A 16,925-nucleotide genomic window follows, 5' to 3' on the forward strand; every position below is an offset into this window, starting at 1 on the left:
TCTTTAATTTTATAGACCTCACTTATTTCCAAAGATATTTAGGTCAGCATCTCCTCCCTTTCTCCACCCAGCCTCTTCAGTGAGGTTGTTTCATACATTTATAATACAGTTAGATTCTCTTCTCACGGTCTGTATTTCTTCCTGGGATCCCTCAACCACTTAAATTGTTTTTTAAAAATTTGCATTTATTAACGTTCACTTGTTGCATGGATTTTGACAAATATATAATGCCGTATCCACCATTATAATAATTTTACTGCCCTAAAAATGACCCTGTGTTTTCCCTATTCATCCTCTATCCTCCCCCTTAACCCTGGCATTTGCTGATCATTTTACAGTCTCTACAGCTTGCATTTTCTGGACTGTCATATAATTGAGATCATATAATGTTTTATATGATTTATGTAGCCTTTTTAGACTGCTTTCTTTCACTTAGCCATATGCATTTAGGATTCCTCCATGTCTTTTCATAGCTTGATACTCATTTATTTTTATTGCTGAATAGTGTTCCATTATATGGATGTACCATGGTTTGTTTACCATTCAGCAATTGAAGGTGATCTTGGTTGCTTCAGTTTTTTGGCAATTATGAAAAAATCTGTTATAAATGTTTACATGCAGATTTTTATGTGAACATAAGTTTTCAAATCAGTTGGGTAAGCATCTAGGAGCACAACTGATGGATTCTGTAGTAAGACTATATTTAGTTTTATAAGAGGCAGCCAAACTGTCTTTCAAAGTGGATGTTTGCGTTTTGCATTCCTGTCAACAGTGAATGAGAGTTCCTATTTTTCTGCATTTTTGTCAGCATTTGGTATCGTTAGGTTTTTGGATTTTAACCATTCTAAGAGGTGTGTAATGGTATCTTGCTGTTGATTTAGTTTGGAATTCCCTAATGACAAATTATCTATATAGCTATCTATTTATTTATTTAGAGATGGAGTCTTGCTCTGTTGCCCAGGCTGGAGTGCAGTGACAATTCACAGATGGCAATCATAGTGCACTGTAGTCTCAAACTCCTGGTCTCAAGTGATGTTCCTGCCTCCGCCTCCCAAGTACCTGAGACTACTGCACCAGGTCCTAATGACAAATTATGGTGGGCATCTTTTAAAACACTTATTTGCCATTTTATATACCTTTTTCAGTGATGTGTCTGTTCAGATCTTTAGCCCATTTTTAAATTGCATTACTTATTTTCTTATTGTTTTAAGAGTTCTTTGTATGTTTTGGATGCAAGTCTTGTACCAGATATATGTTTTGCAAATATTTTCTCCCAGTCTATGGCTTGTCCTTTGATTGTCTTAACAGTATTTTTCATAGAACAGAAGATTTAATTTTAATAAAGTATAATTTATAGTTTTTTCCTTTCATGGATCATGCTTGTTAGCATCATATTTAAAAATTCATCACCAAACCCAATGTCACATAGATTTTCTCCCTTTTTTCCTCTAGAAGTCTTAAAGTTTTGCATTTTATATTTAGATCTACGATCCATTTGAGTTAATTTTTGTGAAAGGCATAAGCTGTGTCTAGATTCATTTTTTGTATATGACTACCCAATTATTCCAGCAGCATTTGTTGAAAAGGATGGTTTCTTATTAATTGAATTGTCTTTGCTTCTTCATCAAAGTTGACTACAGTATATGTGTGTGGGTCCATTTCTGGCCTCTCTGTTCTGTTCCATTGACCTAAGCGTCTATTCTTCCGCCAGTGCTATGCTGTCTTGCTTGCTGGAACTGTATATTAAGTCTTGAGGTTGATAGTGTCAGTCCTCTAACTTTGTTCTTCAGTATTGTGTTGACTATTTTGTGTTTTTTGATTTTACTTATAACTTTAGAATCAGCTTGTTGTTATGCACAAAATAGTTGGTTGGGATTTCAGGGGATTGTGCTGAATCCATAGATCAATTTACAAGGAATTGTCATTTGAACAATATTGAGTCTTCCAATCTATGAAAATAGAATATCTCTCCATTTATTTTTATCTTTTTAGATTTCTTTCATCAGAGTTTTATAGTTTTTTTCAGACTTATATCTAAGAATTTTTTCTTTCTTCCTCGGTTTCTTTCTTTCTTTTCCGGTGCTATTGTAAATGGTATTACATTTTTAAATTTCTATTTCCAATTGTTCATTGATGGCATGTAGGGAAGCTATTGGCTTTTGTATTTTGGTATTCTGCAGCCTTGCTACAATCGCTGTTATGGACTGAATTTGCTCTCCTCAAAATTCGTTTGTTGAAGCCCTAGCCCCAGTGCACTAGAATGTGATTGTATTTGGAGATAGGGACTTTAAAGAGGAAATTAAATTAAAATGAGGCCTTTGGGGTGGGCCCTAACCCAATCTGACTGGTGTCACTGTAAGAAGGGGTGATTGGGACAGAGAAAGACACCAGGGATCCTCACACCCAGAGAAAAGGCCATGTGAGGACACAGTGGAAAACATGCATCTGCAGGCCAAGGAGCGAGGCCTCAGGAGAAACCAAACCTGCTGACATCTTGACCTTGGACTTCTAGCCTCCAAAGCTGTGTGAAAATAAGTTTACATTGTTTGAGCCACTCAGTCTGTGGTATTTTGTTATAGCAATCCTAGCAAACTAATACAAATGCTTATTAGTTCCAAGAGATTTTATTATAATTAATTCTTTGGGATTATCTATATAAACCATCATGTCATTTGTGAGCAGAGACAGTTTTATTTTTTCCTTCCTAACTTGTGTACCTTTTATTTTCTTGTCTTGTCTTTTAATACAAGCTAGAACTTCCAGCATAATGTTGAATAAGAGTTAAAAGAGGGACATCCTAGTCTGGTTCCTGAGCTTAAGTGGAGAACATTCAGTTTTTCACCCTCAGAGATATGTTAGCTGTAGGTTTTTTGTAGATGCTCTTTAGGAGGTTGAATTCCTAGTGTGCTGAGTTTTTATCATGAATGGTTTGGATTTTGTCATATGCTTTTTCTTCATCAATTGATGTGATCATAAATTTTTTTTTCTTTAGCCTGTTGATGTGGTAGATTCCGTTAATTAATTTCCAAATGTTGAACCAGCCTTCCATACCTAAAATAAATCCCACCTGTTTGTGGTGTATAATTCTTTTTATGCATCGTTAGATTTGATTTGCTAATATTTTCTTGAGAATTTTTGCATCTATGTTCATGAGGGACATTAGTCTATAGTTTTCTTTTATTGTAGTGACTTTATCTGGTTTTGGTATCAGGGTAAAATTAGCTTCATACAATGAGTTAGGAAATGTTCCTTCTGCTTCTATTTTCTGGAAGAGATTGTAGAGAATTAGTACTATTTCTTCCTTAAATGTTTGGTAGAATTTACGAGGAAAACTGTGTTGGCCTGGTGCTTTCTTTTTGGAAAGTTATTAATTATGGATTCAATTTATCTAATAAATATGGGCCTATTCAGATTATCTATTTCTCTTTGTGTGAGTTTTGCTATTTTGTTTCTTTCAAAGAATTGATCCATTTCATTGAAGTTATCAAATTTGTGGACATAAAGTTGCTCTCAATATTTTTTAATTCTCCGTTTGATACGCATAGAATCAATAGTGATGACTTCTCTTTCATATCGAATATTGGTAATTGGTGTCTTCTCTTATTTGTTCTTGGTTAACCTGACTAGAAGTTTGTCAATTTTATTGACCTTTTCAAAGAACAAGCGTTTGGCTTTGTTGATTTTCTCTATTTATTTCCTGCATTTAATTTCTTGATTTCTGCTCTAATTTTTCTTATTTCCTTTTTTTCTATTTGCCTTAGGCTTAAATTGCTCTTCTTTCTCTAGTTTTCTAAAGTGGAAGCTTAGATTATTAAGTTTAGATCTTTCTTCTTTTCTAACATATGCATTTAATGCTATAAATTTCCTCTAAGCACTGCTTTGTCTGCATCCCACAAATTTTGACAAGATGTATTTTTATTTTCATTTAGTTCAAAATATTTTAAAATTTCTCTTGAGATTTTTTCTTTGATTCACGTATTATTTAAGTGTGTTCTTTTGCCTCCAAGTATTTTTGGATTTTCCAGCTATCTTTCTGTTATTGATTTCTAGTTTTAATTCCATTGTGGTCTGAGGGCAATGTATGATGTTTGTTCTTTTAAATTTATTAAGGTATGTTTTATGGCCCAGGATGGTCTATCTTGGTGAATGTTCCATGTGAGCTTGAGAAGAATGTGTGCTCTGCTGTTGTTGAATGAAATGTTCGATGAATTAGATCCAGTTGATTGATAGTGCTGTTGAGTTCAACTATGTATGTCCTCACTGATTTTCTGCAGGCTGCACCTGACTATTTCTGATAAACGGGTGTTGAATAGTGGATTCATCTATTTCTCCCCTCAGTTCTACCAACTAAATATTTTGTATATTTGTTACACATATCTTCCTTTTATTTCTTGCCTTTTGTTGAATTAATGAAGTGTTTTTCTTTATTTCCTATTTCCGCATTATTAATTTATTACTTCTACATTCTTTTACTGTTATTTTAGTGACAACACCAGAGATTGCAACATGCTCCTTGAATTATTAAAGTTTTTTATTTTGCCTTCATTTTAAAAGGATATTTTCTTTAAAATGAGTATAGAGTTCTAGGCGGGCAGTTCAGCACTTGGGAGATGTCATTCCATTTTGTATTCTATTATTCTTTTGAGAAATGAGAAATAAGTATCTACCTTATTGGTGCTTTTTATAAGTTGTATATCTTTTTTTCCCTTTGTCTGCTTTTAACATTTTCTCTTCATCTTTTGTTTTCAGCATTTTAATATTATGTGTGTAGGTGTGATTTTCTTTGAAATGATTTTGCCTAAGGTTTTAAATCCTTCTTTAACCTGTGGCTTGATTTCTAAAAATCTGGTTTGGAAAATTCTCAATCCCTATTTCTTCAAGGATTGCTTCTTCTCTTCTATACTTCTCAGACTCTAATTGCACTTCTGCTTTTTGATATAAATTTATTTTCTATCATTTTTCTTTTTAAAAAAATTTATTTAAAGCTATACATTTAAATCTAAGAACCTTTTTAGCTACATCCCACATATTTTCATGTATGGCATTTTTATGTCATTTATTATTTATATAATGTTTTCTTCTTTAATGAATGCATTAAATAGACATGTATTTAGTTTTTTATTTTTAGGTATATTAAACTGACTTTATATTTACTGTTGGTTTATAACTTAATTGCATTTTGATCATATAACCCCATCTTTATAAAACTGATATTTTAAAATTTTATGATATTTAATGGGCACTTGTAAAGAATACATATTCTCTATTTGTTGGGTGTGGTGTTCTCTCTATATATATATTTAATAAATCTTAGTAATTCTATTACTTAAATATTCTATGTGCTTACTATTTTGGAGGTGGAAAGAAGGAGATCTATTAGTTTCTGAGAGATATATGTTAAACCTCTTCCTATAAATCAATTTATAGATATAGATACTTCAATTCTTATATATCTGCCAAAATTGCTTTCTATTTTTGAGTTTGTGTAGTTAAGTACATACAAATCCATAATTTTAATATTTTCCTAGCAGATTTTCTTTTATTAAAATGTGGTGACCTTTGTGTCCTACTAATCTCCTCAATTTTTACTTTTTCTTGTGTTAATATTGCTACTTTAGATTTCTGTGGCTTTTCCTTTGCTTAGTATGTTTTTTTATTACTTAGTTTTCAACTTTTTGATTTTGTTTTATTTTATATGTGCATCTTGTAAGCAGCATATAGTTAGATGTTACTTTGTTATTCAATGTCATAATTCCGTCTTTCAGCGTATGCTTATTCCGTTTACAGATATTGTGATTATTGATATATTTGGATATATTTCTACCATCTTATTTTTAAATTTCTGTTTATCAGCTTTTTTTCTTACAGTATTTTTCTCCTGTTTTTCGTTGATGTGATAAAGCATTCTTTATTCACTTTTATTTAAATAAGGGAGTATATTTTGTTACTCTGCAGCTTATAGATTTTTTTCTATCTTTTTCATAATGACCTATACATTTTTATCAGATCAGTGGTTGCCAGAGGGTAGGGTTAGAAGAAGGGATTACTACAAAGGGACATAATGAAACTTTTTTGGAGGAGGAAATATTCTATATTTTCATGATAGCGGTAATGACATGACTATACATTTGTCAGAATTCCTCAGATTTTATCTCTCAAAAAGATAAATTTCATGGAATGTAAATTATACTTCAATAAACGTGACTTTGAATAAATATGAATGTGATCCAGAATCTGATCACTTCTTGCCATTTCCACTGCACTCGTTTGGTCCCGGCCATGGCCACCACTCTGTAGCCTCCCAACTAGTGTCCCTTCTTCAGTCGATTCTTAACAGAGCAGCCAGAGTGAGCACATTGAAAGGTCAGTCGAAGCATAGCATTCCTCTGTCCAAAACCACCCAATTTCCCCCATTGTACAAAGGTTTGTAAAAGCCCCTACAAGATCTTCCCCCATCTCTCTCTGGGAGCCCCCTTCCCTTCTCTTTACCCCCTATTTCTTTCTCTCCAGCCACACTGGTCTATTTTCCTAGAACCAGACCCTTTTGCACCTTAGGGTCCTCGCACCTACTGCTCCCCTGCTGTCTCCAGGTGCCTGAGGTATCCCAGGTGCTTCCTTAAGATCTTCTTCACTCAAATCTCACTTTTTCAACGAGGCCTCCCCTTGTCACCCTATTTAAAATTTTAGCCTCCCCACAACCCAGCCAGCACTCTCTGTCTCCTTCTCTGCTTTATTTTTTCCATACCGCTTGTAAATTTTAAAATGCCATGGATTTTATTTATTTCTTTTGTTTATTGTTGGTCCTTTCCCTCCCCACCCTCCACTGCCCCAACAAAATGGAAACAAGCTTCATCAGAGAAAGGACTTTGTTTTGTTGATTCCTGTCCCCAGTGCCTGAGGTGGTGCCTGACATGTAATAGGTGCTCAATACATACGTGTTGACTGAATAAAGAAACAAATGCTCATGTGGTTTTTCTCCTTTGATAGATACTTAAGCATAAATTTAATAATAATGCTATGTGTATTAGTCAGAGTTCTCCAGAGAAGCATAACCAATAGGAGAATGTGTACAACATGATGCACTGTTGGAGGCTGGAGAGCCCACAGTCTGCAGAGCCAATGTTCTAGCTCTAGTCTAGACTGCTGTAGAACCAGGAAGAGCCAGTGTGTCAGTTCAGGACTGTCAGGAGAATTCTCTCATACTTGGGGGAGGGTCAGCCTTTTATTCTACTTAAGGCTTTAACTGATTGAATGAGGCCCACATTAGAGAGGGCAATCTGCATTACTCGGTCTATAGATTTAAATATTCATCTCATCGAAAGACACCCTCACAGGAACATTCAGAATAATGTCTGACCAAATATCTGGGCACCCCTTGGGCCAGTCAAGTTGACAAATAAAATTAATCATCACACCATAGTATTAATATTGATATTGCTAATATAGTATTATGTCCATCATTTTTCTTATGCTATACCATGTTAAACCAGCCTGGCATTACTGGAATAAACCTACCTTGGTTATGATATAGTATTTATTTCAGAATTATTGTATTCAGTTTGCTAATATTTTATCTAGCATTTTCACATCTATTTTCAGGAGTGATATTGGCTTATAATTTTCCTTTTTGGTCCTGTCCTGATGTGGTTAGGTATTAGGGTGTGCCAACTTTGTAAAATGAAATGAGGATTATTGGCAGTCCTTCATATTAGATTTCTTCATTGTTTTAAAATTTTGATTTTTAGACACATTTTGAGTGGGTTTTTATTTTTTGTTTCTGTTCATTTTTCTGCCCACTTACCTCTACCTCATCTAGCCAGCCTTTTCTTGGCCAGCATTTTGTGACAGTTTCCACCTGGACTCTGGGATCCCATCCTGGACCAGATTTTATAATGGCAGTTTGAGGTTTCCACCCCATAGTGACCTTGGAGACATTTGTCACATCAGGGAGCCAGTATGTGACTAAGTTCAGGTTCTGGCTGGGGGGTGGGTCTCCAGCCCCACCTGCCTACACCCTTGTTCTTCTAAAATCTTGGTCTCCAGGCAGTGGTGAGGCACTATTTCTTTCTTTCCAGGCTCCACCCTCATTCCTGACTTAGAGCAAGTCCTTGGTTTCTGTCTGCCATCTTGGGTCGGCCATCTTGGGTTTGCCCAGCAGGGGCCAAATTTCCTGCTGAATTTAGACAAAGAGCCCACTGGGTCAGAGGCTTCTGGCAATTTCGCTACTGCTTCTGTTGACATCTCTTTTTAGCTTTCTATTTTTATACCTCTCCATCATGGCTTTGTGTTCAGAGCTGAGAGATGGATCAAAACATGAAGTCTTTGAGCTGTCTTGTCCAGAACATTCTTCCCTGTCTTTCTTATTTTCATTTCACTGTTTTGTTGCTGAGGGATTGAAAGAAGCTATTTGACTTCATCACACGGACATTGTGAGTCAAACAGAGCAGGTATTCTTATCATCCTGAGTGACAAATGAGCAAAACAAGAAATAAAGAGCTCACATGCCTCCACTCAGGTTTAGTGAATGGGTGGCCCCATGCAGGGCTTCAGATCCCATCACATTTTAGTCTTTGTGTCACTCTCACTGCCAAGAGAAATAGAACACTGAGCAATCATGGCATTTGTTAAAGATAATTCCCTTACCTAGTTATACATCACTTATGATTCCTTGGACATTTTGTGATTTCCAGAAGAACAATATCAGAGGAGAAAGGTCTGATCTTCTGTCATGGCAACAGATTTTAATTTAGATACTGTCATTCATGCTTATTCCTCCTACTTGCTTCTCTGGTCCAAATGTCCATGCTCCAACAGTCCACTGAATTCAACTTAACTCAACAAATGGTCACTGAGGCTCTGTTGTGCTCAGACACCTCCACCTGGTACAGTCTGGTCCATGATTGGTCCAGCAAGGGGTGTCCCCCAAATCATGGATAGACAAGTAACCAGTCATCCACCGAGAAATATCTATGAAGCCCTTTCTACACATCAAGCTCCTTGCTGGTCACCATAGAGAATGGAAAGGCAAACCAGTTGGTATAACTTGTCTTTTGGGAGCTTATAGCATGGGAGGAGAGAAATGTGGGCATCGATGATTGACATCTAAGGTGGAAAATGAAGTGTGGTACAATGGGCCACCCAGGACAGATGAGCCAGGAGAGCAGCCTGGAAACTCTTGTCAGATTCCTGGCAGAGCTGATCCAGGCTGGCCTTTAGCAAGGGCTTCAGTAATGAAAGAGAATAGTTCTAAGAGCAATGGGTGTCCAAGGGTGGTGCTGTAAGAACCTGTACAGTTGTCCCAGCAGGGAGAGAGCACTTCTGCCAGAAAGTCTCTGGGGCGTTGTGAGGGGGGTACGTTGGTGAGAGGAGGTTGCCAGCATTTCAGCTCTGCCCTGCAAGGTGGGCGAATCCGGACTTCTGATTCAGTGCCCTACACTCTGTAGGAACTCAGTAAATACTGAATCGAGCTGACTTTGAAGATCAAGGTTGCCATCGAAATCTTTTCATTGTACAAATTTTACCCTTGAGTTTTTTTGAAATTCGCTTTTCTAAAGATTTCATTTGAATGTTTCCTCTTGTCCTCCTTTGGGTCAGGCCAGACACCACATCTGTTTCATTCATATATTCATTCAGTGCCCATGGGGGGCCCACACCAACCTCCAAAAATCCAGATTTCCAGGCCCAAGGTCCTGTTTGAAGTAATACAGAAACCATGGCAATGGCTGTCACAGTCCCATTTCTAAAATGTAACCTTCACGCATATTCCCAGAAAGGCCACCTGCACTGGTTTTAATGCAGGATTGCCAATGTCCTTTCATTTCAGGGACATTAGCCACAACAGTGCTTCTATGTTGTCAGGAATTGGAATTTCACCAAAATAATATAAAACATGCAAGGGACTGAAGAGATGCTAATCTCATTCCTACATCTCCTTGTTCTTTGACTGGGTAAAACACCCAGCTTATTGTTACCTTTGTGATTCTTAAATCCACAGTGTTTAAAAGGATTATATCTATGTCTGCATAAACCGGATTGATTGAGTTTTTTTTTTTAAAAAAAAAAAACAACATAATGGCAATGTTTATAATCAAATGTCAAACATTGTGCGAGTAGATTTAGTGTTCTTTCCTACCCACAAATAACATTCCAGACTGTAATTAATTTATCCCTGTTCCTATCAGCACAGCATTATGCTGGGACAAAAAGGGGGTGGGGAGAGACAGAGGGGGTGGGAACACTGTTACTTCTTTTGGAAAAGCTTTCTTAATTGGATTTGTGCTCTTTTCCTAACAATGTGAAGGTTGTGGTTATTTGTCAAATGCAAGGGCAGCTGTGACGCCTGAGTCAGCGAGTCTACAGCCAGTTGCATCTTGTCTTCCTTGGGTGACTTGAGGGTGCTGTGAATTAGTGCAGATGCCCCCAAGACCTAGGCAGAGGCAGCTTAAATGACTATTTTGATGGACAATCTTGCTACCAATCAGGCAACATTCAGTGGCATTTAGTCAGCACAGTACACAGTAGAGACCTACGGAATTGAAAAGATAGTCCTAAATCAGTGGTTCCTAACGTGGCAGCCACGAATCATCTAGCATAGCAGAGGTCTATAAATCTCTTGAATTGGAGGTAAAACCTTCCGTGTGTGTGTGTGCATTTTGGGGGGAGTGTGGAGAGGAGCCATAATTTTTTTCGGATTCCCAAGAAGAATCTGAAAAAATTAAGAACCATTGCCCTAAAATGACAAACAGCATGTGCACACCTGACACAGCCAAAAAGTACTTGCAACACTACAAATTAGCAAGGTCAAAGCAATTCAATGAGGAAATGAGTTCTCAGGTATGCAAAGTGAAGGAACAGCCAGCCAGGTAAGGGGCTTTGCAGAAAGTGGGTCCTAGAACAGAGTGACAAAGCCAGTACCTAATGAAGCAGGCAGGACGTTTAGCAGGGCAGCCTGCTCAGTGTCCCTGGGGAGGAGAATGTGGGGTAAGGGGCCCTGTGGTAAATGCTCTAGTTTGCATATTTGTGTAAGAGCCCGAGAGGATCAGCTCCTCTGAGTTTGTCCTCTGCCAAAGGTGGGCATGACATTTTCAGATCCCTGGACTTTTGTAATAGAAACCAGAAATCCAGATGCTTAATATGAGAGCTGTTAATTTTTTAATCTTAAAAACGAATTCAAAATCAAAGTAAACAAGCAGACCCATGCCTAGAGGCTTGGAGCTGTCCAGCAGCCCCCACTCTTAGACCTTTGCTGTGGAGTTGAGTCTTGAAAAATCCTGGGCCTGTTTGGAGAAGGGTCATCATCCGGGGGCGTATGAAGCTGGACACAGTGGGTAGACCCACCGAGAAGGGTCTGGAGGGGAAAGGTCAGTCCTGCAGAGATTGGTGGCACCTCTCCTGCTGGTCTAGAAGCTCTGCTGGAGGAGCAGAGCCGTGGGGAATGAGCCGGAACAGCCTGCAGGGCCCAGAGCAGGTTGAGGGTGGTTTCATCTTGGAACCAGAGCAATCTTCCAGGAGGTCTTTGGACAATGCCAGGAAACCACAGCGGGTGGGGAGGACGCCACTCATGTGTAGCACTCCCTGGGAGGAAACTGAGGTAGGCCTCCTGTGACCAAGTGAATCAGACAGGGAAATGTTGGTCAAAGAAGGGGGACAGGAGAGGCTCAAGAGCACCAAATGGCCATTGGAGAAGACAGGGATGTTTTAAGCCATCTGTGTGGGAAGGTGACAGAACTGTGGACAGCCCTGGGGATGATGGCCGAGGGGCCAGGCTGGATTCTCTTCCATCATTCTGTACCCCATCACCAGTCACCATGGGGACAGGATGGGGACATTAGTGCTCTGCTCCCCTTTTTCTTTCAAGTGGGAAGGAAGTATGATTTTAGCACACTGCTGCACTCCGCTTATGCTCTGCTGCTGCTAAAGAAAGGTTGTGATCGTTAGGGGTGTTTGTCACTAAAGATCCGGAAGCCCCAGGACAATCAATGAGAATCGTCCTTGATGACAGTAGGAGCCATAGGGTAAAGGAGTCAAAAAACAACAAGGGTGGGGACCAAAGGGCAGGGAGCATCCCCAGGCCAACTCAGAGGCAACTGGACACCAGGTGAATGGTAGCCAGAGGGGACAGTAAAGAATAGTGCACATGATCCTGCATTCTAGGTGGGTGACACTGCAGATCCATCCTTCCTAGTGACAGCTGGGCCTCTCTTCCTCCAGTAGCCTGTGAGATGCCTTAGGAGCACCTCAGGACATCCGAGTTGCGAGTTAAGATTTAAGACTTCTCCAAGAAAAGATGAGATGTGGCTGGAGCTCTGGCTTTGGACGTCACATTGCATTGAGGGGCAGTTCATGGAAGATGAAGATAAACCCACCGAGAGCAGCAGGGGGCCACATTTGCCACCCCTCTAGTGAGGAGACCAAGAAGAGAGGAGGAGAAAGAGGAAGACAAGGAGAGAGAGAGAGAGAGAGAGAGACAGAGTGACCCAAGAACTTTGTAGGCTGTGGTTCTATTATTATGATTATTTTACAGTCAACCATACCTGTAAGATGAGAAGAAGTAAGAATGAAAGAGTGAGGGGATAAGAAAGAGGGAGAGAAGAGGGAAAGGGGAAATCACACTTCAAGTTCACTGATGGTAGCAAAACACATTCTTTCTTATGGGTAATCATGTCTTATCATTGCAAGCAGGAAATGACAACCACGGCATGGTAATGATAGAATAAGCATCATGTGTGGAGTGACGGGGAGAACTGGGAGAAATAAGAACCCCACAACTTACATAAGGCTGTGCCCTTTTGACAGCGCTTGCATTCACACTGTCCTCACCATAACCAGGTGACAGGTGGGCAGGCATTGTTCCACCCTGTGACAGAAGACAGCACTCTGCACAGCTGATCTGGGGTGCTACACACGTGCTTACCTGGTCTAGGAAGTGTTACTAAAAGGGTTACCCATAAATGTGTGGAGGGACAAACATTTAGCTTCAATCCATTATCCATTTTCTCTCCTGGTGGAGTCCTTTATACACAGGTGGCAGGAGGATAAGGATACCGTATACATACGGCATGAACTGGAGGAGAGAGAATCCAGGGAATTTCCAGATAAAGTTTATGTATTTTTTCCTAAATATTAAAGTATATGGAGTTGTCATAAAAAAAAGGAAGGAAGGAAGGAGGGGAGGAAGGAAGGAATAAAAGTAAGGAAAACATAGAATAGCATAAATAAAAGAAATCCCAGGGAAGCCACCACTAACAGACAATGTTACCCTGGTGGTGTGTTTCCCTACAGACTTTTGAAATAATACCTGTAATACCATCCTGTATGTACAATTTAGGGCCTTGTTTTTGGTTTGTTTGGTGGGTATGTTTCATTTAATATTATAATATAAAGATCCCCTATGTTATTACAAATTATCTGTAAATATTTTCTTAAGGACTGCATATAATGTCATGCCATGTAGAATAATATCGCATCCTAGGTACCATAATTTAATTAACTACTTTTCTGTTTTGGGACGTTTAGATTCTAGTTATTGTAAGTAAAATTACGAAGAACTTTTATATGCTTAAGGCTTTTCTACAGTTCTGATCTTTTGCACAGAATAGACTTCACACAGCACAGTCACACATCAAAGGCCGTGGGCATTTCAGGACTCCAAAGCGGCCACGTGGGTTCATGTTCATACCCCAGTGCAGAGCAATGCCAGTCCCACTTTGGTCCGTAGAGTCCTGGACTGCCACACCGGGTGGACCCCCAGAGAGCCTCCAAGCGCCCTCGTCCCCAGAACACCGACCCTGGACGTCACTCCCCAGCACTTTCACGGGACTGTCTTATGGGGACTGCCCCTCTCATTCCTGCCTGCTAAGCTAGCTGGTGGGCGACTGCTGTGGAACTTGCCAGGAAGTCGCCGGGGCCATCGCAGGGTTAGCCGCTTTGGGAAGGACAGAAAGGCCCCACGGACTCGGGTGCACGCGCCAAGGCTTAGGTGGCTCCAGCCGGTGTGGTGGAAGCTGCGCTCTCAGCTCCGGGCCGGTCACCCAGGGAGTAGGTACTCAGTAAATGCTTGCTGACTAGGTCCTGGCCACATCTGGGCTGTGGGATAAAGCCAGGAAAAGTCTGGCGAGGTTTTGAGCCGTCTTTGAAGTGACTCCGTTTGGGGATGTTTGAAGGGGTGTTTGTCCAGGCACACGGCCAAGGGTGGGGGTCTCCCAGACGTCCTTCCTCTAGGCAGGGGCTTCTACCCTGCCAACCTCAGACTCCCACAGGAGGGTAGGTCTGTCTGTCTGTCGGTGGTCTCTCCGTACGAACGCAGACTTTCTGTGAGCCCTGAGCCCACCCGGCGTGATCCAACGCTGCCCCGCGCGCAGCGGCGCTGGCCTGGGACGCAGGGTGCGGGGGATCCCTGTGGGCCGGGGCGGGGCTGGGCTGGGGCCCCCCGGGGACCCCGGGCCGGCCGGGCCGGGGCGCGGGCGGAGCGGGGCGGGACGCCCTTGGGCTCCGGGAAGCCCCGCCCGCCCCACCGCGCGCACCCCGCCAAGGTGCCGCCCCGGCTCGGCTGTCGGTGGACCCAGAGCTCTGCAGGCGCGAACGCCGCTCCACATCCGTCTCTCTCGGTGTCCCAGAGCCAGGTAAGTCAGGGGCTTCTGCCTCGGAGCCCCTCGCCCGGCGACCCTAGGGTGCTCCTGGGACCCGCGTCTCCGGACGCGCAGCGGGCGCGCTCCAAGTGGAAGCGCCGCGATCCTTGTAGTGTGAGACGCGGCGGGATGGTTCAGCCTCTCCCCTTCTCCCTCTGCCCGTCCTCACTTACTTACAAAACAAACGCATAGGAAAACATCTCTCCACCGCAGAACAACGAAAACATTTTCCCATTATTATTAAGTAACCATTCCTGTAGAAAATTTGGAAAATACCTAAAAGCAATTTTCAAAAGAAAATTAAAACCACCCAAGATCCCAGTCCCCACCTTCAGCTAGGCAATACTGGAGTACACATCCAGCCTCAAAGGGAGCCTCTTTTTGACCCGTTCTTGGGCCTTGGGATCGCCCCGTCGGAAGGGCATGGGGCGGGGAGAACATTATTGATGTCTGATCTTGATTGTGGTAATGGGCAAAGTGGGGAACCTTAGATGAAAGTTGACCAAGTAACAAGCCATGTGTACGTGCCCGATCTATTACATAGTATCAATACATTGCCTCCCGGAGTTGTCAGGTTGCTCTATGTGAATCGACAGTTCATTGGAGTCCACGTTTAGATTGAGAAGGCGCTTCCAGTTCCATTAAGGAAGAACCTTCTCAGTAACTGTAGCTGTCATTTATGGTTCAGCTGGTGGGGACTTTGCTGAGTTCACTTGTTGCTTGAATTCAGTGTGATAAGTGAGTTGGGAGGCAGTGACTCTGCTCTATGAATTTCTAATAACCAGGCAAAAACCTTCTGCTTTCTCCCGCCGGTTTCAAACTGCTCAGCAGGTGAGCTGAGGATCCGTCTGAGGAGGGCGTTCTCAGTCCCCAGAGGACTAGTCTCAAGAGCATTCAGGTAAGTCTTGCATTTGACAGGTTAGTGGAAAGTGCGTCGTAGTTTTGAAAATAAAGTACCCTTTGAAGACATCGAAGGGGCTCCCTGCTACCATGTTAAATCTCTGAGGGTGAGACAGTTCCCGTGTGGTTTGGGGCTTTCTGGCAGGTGAAGGGCACAGTTACTTACTTATTCATGCGTTCATGCATGCCTGCGATCGCCAAGGTTTATTGCGCTCCTACCACGCGCCAGACGCTGTTCTAGCTGCTCCAGATACAATGAGAAACAACACACGCCCTCAAGATCCCTGCCTGCAAAAGCTTACATTTTGGTGGGAAAAACAAACATTAAGCAGTGAAGATAATAATTAAGATAACTCTATTATATCAGAAGGTGATAAGGACTATGGGAAAAGAAAAGGAAAACAGTAAGAGTTACCAGGAGTGGGTTAGAAGGGAGGAAAATTATGCTCTACTATTAGCAATCACTGACTGCCTGAAGCCTTTTTTAGGAATAAGTTGGGTTGCAGATACGAAACATATATAATTATATGACTAATATAAATCTTACTATTCAAGATGAGTAATAATAAAAATGTATAAATAATATAAATTTTAATGTGTAACACCATAACTACATTGCAAGAGGTTTTCCTTTGATTATCCAACAACTTATTTCCTGAGTGTCATATGCTTTATCAGTCATTCACTCTCACATTCCCATTGTGGTGGTTTTGAATCTAATCCTTTGCATGCCCATTTCATTCAGCAAACGCTTATTGAAATATTCGGGGTGCTGGAGCAGAGATCAAGGCTGGCAAGATAGCTCTGCCCTTCAGGAGCTCCCCAGAGGAAATGCCCAGACAGATCCATGAACTATTATAAGTTAGAATATGATCGGTGTTGTGGGAGAGATCTGGACAAGGCACTATGAGATACAGACAAGGTCGAAGGAAGGGAGGGGACTCGGGATGGGGGTTCACACACAGTGTGGCACATGAACTGGCTTTTGAAGGACCAGTAGAATTGTGACAAGCAGATAGGGTGGTCATGCTTCTTACGGGGAGAACAGCAAACACACAGCAAGAGCAAGACAGGTGGAGGGCTCATTCCATGCTGCACAAAACCCTGCGGCACAGACTCAGGGGAGATTCCATTATTCCCAGTGTTCAGATGAGGAAACTGAAGCTCCTTGGACTTATTCCATTTGCCGAAGCTAAGACTCCTTCCTGCCCTCCTTATATGTGATTCCAGCTGTCCTCCGTTCTCCATCCCCACATGCTCACCCTTTTCCCACGTTGAGTTTGACTGGGTCCCCTCACCAGCTCACTGGCTTGACTCCCCTGGCACCCAGTGTTTATATTCCCATTCTCTGTCACCCACGGGGAGGTCTGGGAAGCTCCTGGTAAAAGGGCCAGACTC

This window comes from Eulemur rufifrons, chromosome 7 (genome assembly GCF_041146395.1).
Source record: "Eulemur rufifrons isolate Redbay chromosome 7, OSU_ERuf_1, whole genome shotgun sequence".
Lineage (NCBI taxonomy): Eukaryota > Metazoa > Chordata > Mammalia > Primates > Lemuridae > Eulemur > Eulemur rufifrons.